Source organism: Prunus avium, chromosome 1 (genome assembly GCF_965620075.1).
Source record: "Prunus avium chromosome 1, drPruAviu1.hap1.1, whole genome shotgun sequence".
Classification (NCBI taxonomy): domain Eukaryota; kingdom Viridiplantae; phylum Streptophyta; class Magnoliopsida; order Rosales; family Rosaceae; genus Prunus; species Prunus avium.
In genome coordinates, this window is record NC_142284.1 from 21,528,586 (window position 1) to 21,535,075 (window position 6,490).

The window sequence follows — 6,490 nt, forward strand, 5'->3', positions numbered from 1 at the left end:
TGAGATTTCACCTCCTCAAATAACCTCCTCATTCTAGCCTTTCCGATCTAGTACATGCTTGATTAAGTGCGTACCTTCTTTCTTCTTGTTTTAAATTAGGCATTTCTACCGAGATACCAATTTGGTCTCATTTTTCGATATTTCTTTTATGCAAAATCTGTGTTAATTAGAATTGGTCTGATATGGGGTTTGAGATTGTACTCTTTCTGGTTTAACCAAACCAAATTGGATAATAATTATCATTATTATTTTCAAAATCCAACATGTGGTCTCTCTCGAGAATTCTCGTGACTCTCTCTCTCTCTCTCTCACATTCTCATACTCTCTCCTTTTTTTTGGGCTTGTTACGTGTGAATTGAATGAAATGAAATAAAAAGACTAAAAAAATTGATTAAAATACATTTCCCTTACAGAAATAAAAATAATCTTACAAGTGTACAAGATATAAATAAAACTTTATCACTCTCAACTAATCCAACTTCTCCGATTTAGTTTTTGTCTTGCCCACTAATTGATTTGAAAAACAAAATAGGTGAGAGTTGAGCAAACCACCGTTCAGTTAGTAGATTATGTAATATGCCAGTCAAAGAATGTCATTTTACACTCTAGAAATAAAAAGATACATAATCCAAATCATATCACATCATTACTTCATATCTCGGTTATCCTTCAAAAATTGTACGTAGAACGTAACCCCTATCGACCTCCCTGCCCTATGTCCTCGTCTGGTACATTTATCGTTTGGATACCCCGTCATTGAAGTTTTCATGTTCCGTGAATAATATGTATTTCACAACAACTCCAAATAATATATATTAGGTGAAATATTGCACAAATAAGACATGCTTGACTTGAAAATAGAGAGAGATTTGTAAAAAGAATAAATCCATGATAATTTATGATTTTCACATTTATCACAAAATAAGAACTTTTAGAACACATTACATAATTCACTCACCATGATAATGATAATTATAAAATCTTGCAAGACAAACCCACACGTTCTCCATCTTGTTTCTTTTTCTTCACTACTACAAAAATTGAAATAGACGACGGGAATCCACCGTTGTCTAGAAGGTTTTCAAACCGTCATGAAATTGACCGCCATCTCTTGTTATATAAAACAATGACGGTAAATAACCGACGACTTTAAGACGTACGACATTAAACGAAAACACAAACCGACGTCTATTTACTATATAAAGAGCAAAAAAGGAAAACCTCGACAACCTTAGACGACGGGTTTAGGAAAATAGAGACGTCTAAAGACTGTTACATGTCAAAAACTACATACATGCTGACTTAAAAAAAGTTATCCACGTCTCTCTTTGAAAAACTACCACCGTTTATAAAGTAGAAACAATCGTGGTTAATATATGCTACGTTCACTAAATAAAAAAAACTGACGTCTAAAATATATAAAAACTTAAAAAAAGAAAACTTCGACAACTTTATACGATGCTTACAGAAAAGAACAGATGTCTGAAGGATGTTACATGTCAAGAATCAATCCGTAACCGACGTAACAAGAACTAACCACGACATAGACGTAGAAAGACCGACGCATATAACATATTTCACCTCGCTACATTGGTAAACACCGCCTTGTTAATGTTATTCCACGTCTGACTCTTGTGAGAATCGAGGTTTAAATGACACTTGGACAAAGTTAGACAACGCTTTTTTTAAAAATTGACGTTTTAAGATTTTAACATGGCACCACTTTATTAAAAACGTACGTAAAAAGTAATAACCACGACCCTAGTGTTTACCGCAGTCGGTAAAAATGATTTTGACGGCTTGGACAGGAAATAAAATGCCGTGGATAATAGTTTCAACGGTAGGTGAAGTAAAATAGCCGTCGTGGTTAACCAATTCACTACGTCACAAGAATCCAATATTTCACCGTTGTTATGTGACTTACCACGTCGGTATGTGTATAGGACTTGACGTGGTTACTCTTTTAAAAGTCACTTTAATAAACCACATTGACGTGTATACTCTCCGAGACATCAATTGTTTTGGTCTAACCGACATTCAAAAGAGCTGTCACGACAATTAATTGAACTGAGTTGACTTATTGTGCACTTTAGACGACGGTAATTGTTTATATGTGGAAGTAGTGTTTTCCGAAGATTCGACGGTTGAAGCACTGTTCCGTCGTGTTATTCAAAAATCTACGACGAGCATTATTTTCCTGACCGTCGTTGTTATTATTTATTAGCTGTGTATAGTAATATTAATTAACCGACGTATTTTCTTTTTCAAATGAAGGTTTTTATTTCTTTACGACTTTTGCATTTCCATTCCACGCCGTTTTTAAAAATACGACGCTGGTTATGTTTTAGATGTCAGTTTTTGTGATTTTTAAACTCGGCCGTCCTATTTTACACCTTAAACCTAGTGTTTTTAGTTTTGGATTTGTCGTGCCCAAAGCCTGCATAATGAAAATGTGATCAGAATAAAATCAAACATTGAAATTTATTGCAAAATTGATGTCATACAGAGCTATTAATTAATGTCATACAATTAACTGCATAACTAATGTCATACATTACAACAATCAACGAATCCATATATCTTCACACCCATCTCTAATATTTTCACTCCCAAACTCACCCACTAGGTCATCAAATGTGTCAACATTGGGTATCCCTCTAGTAAATGGCTCACACTCAATTCTAATATCACCAAGCACATCATCACCAATAACATCATTATATTCTCTATTAGGCATTGATAACACTACCGACCAACCACGATGCACTGGGTCGTCAACAAAAAATACTTGTTTGACTTGAGAAGCCATAACAAATTGGTCATTCCTATGTCCAATTTTACTCAGATCTACAAGGGTAAATCCAAGTTCGTCGACTACAAGACCCGAAGTGTTATCTAACCAATCACACCTGAAGACTGGGATTCTAAACTTTTGGTAGTCAAGGTCCCAAATTTCTTGAATGACCCCATAAAAATCCATATTGGAGACAATAGGGTTTTTATCCTTGGCACTAGCAACTTGCATAGTATGTGCAAGTAAATAAACTCCACTATTTTGGACGGTTTGCACATCATCTTGTGCCTTGGTGTTAAATTTAACACCATTAATAAGATAGCTCCTATATGATGGCACTGCCATGCTTGGACTAGCTGCTAGCCACCTCAAATTTTCTGATACGCTATTATTGTCTTCCCCATTAAGTTCATTTTGAACCTGCAAATTAATCACATATCTTAATTCAATCTAACATAGAAAGAAGAAAATTAAAATTCCAATATGTTATTCAATAACATATACCTTAAAGCGTAGCCATTGAATGAAAGTGCTATTGTACTTATCTTGCAACCACTTTGTTCTATTTCTAAATTTTGAATAAGTGGTCTTGATGTGGATCATATGTTCCCTACATTGACATGAAAAAATCAAGCATTACGGTCCCTTGTATATAAGATAATAACATAAGGAATAATTTAAAATGGCTACTTAAAGAATAAAACTCATACTCGATATAAGATAAGACTTCCTCCGTATTCTCTAAGACATATAGATGTGCATGGTTCAACAGGTCCCGATCAACTAAGCTCACTGTGCAACCTGATAATGGCTTTGAAACTCCCACCTTCTGGCTTGATGGCACTCCAACTGTTCTAACATTAGATAAATGCTCGGTGCAAAACTCTACAGCTTCTTCAGCTATATACCGCTTAGCAATGCAACCTTTGAGACGAGTACGGTTTTAAACATACCCCTTTATCTAGCTTGGAAACATCTACCGTCTTTGCACATATAGCATTGAAGAAGAAGCACAATCGAGTTATTTCATACCTTGCAGGCTTCTCCAAAACAGAATGAATTGCCACAGGGAGCAATTGTTGTATCAAGGTATGACAATCATGAGATTTAAGACTAAGAAGTCTTGAATCTTTTAAAGATACAAGATGTTTTATATTTGAAGAATAACCTTTAGGGACCTTCATACCATAGAAAGGATTGCAAACCCCTCTCTTCTCTGCTCTTGACAAATTCCAAGGCCCTGGAGGCAAGCATGTACGTTTTTCTCCATACTCGGGTTGCAAATCAGTTTTGACCTCCATGTTTAATAAATCTAACCAAGCAGCAATCCCATCTTTATTTTTTCCAAGGATCTCTAGCAATGTACCAATGATATTACCACAAACATTTTTCTCAATGTGCATAACATCTAGGACATGCCTCACAGGAAGGTATTTCCAATACTCGATATCAAAGAATTTTGATTTCTTCTTCCAACAAACTCTGTCACCATCATTCTCACCAACACTTCCCCCATTTTTCGAGCCCCATTTGTAATTAATACCTTCAACCATATGCAACACTTCTTCTTCGGTTAATGGCTTAGGAGGCGTGTCATATTCAGGTTTCCCATTAAAAGCTGCACGCTGCCTCTGATATGGATGATATGTTGGTAACCATTTTCTATGCCCAATGTAACAAATTTTGTGACCATTTTTCAACGTGTGACTAGGGGTATCATCACCGCATATTGGACAAGCTTTATATCCTTTAACGACACAACCAGATAAGTTACCATAGACATGAAAATCATTAATTGTCCACAGTAATACACCTCTGAGTGTAAAGTGTTATCCTATGTGTGCATCATACACTCCTCTAATCCCATCCCACAAAGATTTTAAATAATCAATCAAAGGCTCTAAGTAGACGTCTATATCATTTCCGGGTTGTTTATGACCGGAAATCAATAAGGTCAACATCATGAATTTTCGTTTCATGCATAGCCATGGTGGGAGATTTTATGTAACTAAGATAATTGGCCAACAACTGTATTTGCTACTTAAAGAACTATGGGGATTGAATCCATTTGTCTTTTGAGATGACGTTGTATGCCTTAACGACGTCGGTTATTTGCCGTCGTTGTTTTATTTATCAAAATATGGCGGTTGATTTCATGATAGTTTAAAAACCTTCTAGATGATAGTGGATTCCTGTCATTTATTTTGATTTTTGTAGTAGTGATGAACCTCTATAAATTCTTGTGTTCTTTGTGTACATTTTTACTTTTTGGTTTATGTGTTCTTTATCTTTGCGTGGCTTGTATGTGATAGTTACATAGTCCATGAATGATAAGGTCTTGGAGTGTTTTCGCCCAACAAACTTCTTTATTAAGGTTTCTCTTAGAAGTGATTTTTAATGGACATGTGGAAGGAAGCCATTTTGACCTAATGATGATCATCTGCAATGCCAAATAATCAACCTTAACCAGAGATCATCCCCGTTTCAAAGTCGAGGATAATCCACCTTAACCAGGGGTTGACGAGCTAGAAGATTTGAATCTTTATGATGAACATTGGGATTGATATGAGTAGCTTTAGAGTTGTGCTCTTGGCGTGCAGAATCACGATGACCACTGAAATCTTTGCGAATACTTGGAACCCTCAAAGTTCATCAATTTGAGTTGACCCAAAATCTCAAATAGAGCTTCTTCAAGCTTGGAACCCTCAAAGTTCATCTTATGACCTCTGTGGTTGCATGAGTCATACAAGGAAGGGAAGCTTAAATTTTATTCCATAGTCTAAAATATCGAGGCTATTATCATTTTTTCGAGTCAAGGATATTTTAGAATGTATCCATACACATATCGTATAAATATCGATAATATCAGAAAATATCTATGTCAATAATTTCTCACACTTCATGACAGGACTCGCACAGTTTCCCCCTTGGAATATGTGACGAACCCTACTTCCCGTCTGCCAACTAACTTTTGACGATCCCACCTTACTAAAAAGCTCTTTAACCCCAATTTTTTTTTTGGTGAGTAGGGGGGGCAGGGCCCCAACAACAAACAAAACTAACTATTATCAAAACAAATCCAGCGGGTCTTAGAGACCCCCATCACGTCGTCAGTTAATAAGGTGCCAATCCAAGCTGGAGTAGAGTCAAGAAGCCATACGCCCAGATCACCGTTGTAGCTCGCCTGGGCTAGACTGTTAGCCACACAGTTTTGTTCACGGTAAACATGATTTACACCACAATTTCCAAGTTGTTCAACAAACTTTCTGTAGTCTGAGAGCACTCGAGCAAGAGGATGAAATCTAGGGGTCTCAGACCATTGGAGAAGCTGAATTGCAATTGCAGAATCCATCTCTACCACAAGGTTAGAGATACCTCTTTCTGCTACCAATTTAAGACCTAAGAATAGCCCCCGTATCTCAGCATCTAAGAACTGCCCTTTGCCCAGATTAACTGTAAAACCTGTGACTCAATCCCCTAAAGAGTTTCGAATCACACCTCCAGCGCCAATAGCTTCAACGTAATTTTTCCGAGACCCATCCACATTCAATTTGAAGCCACCAACAGCAGGGGGCTCCCAAGCTAGAGAAACCTGAGTCTTGAGAGTTTTGGACTAGGGAGCATAAGCATTAGAGAACCATTCTCTTGCAGCATTTAAAATAACAATCAACGGGCTAAAGGGAAGGGGTTCCTCCT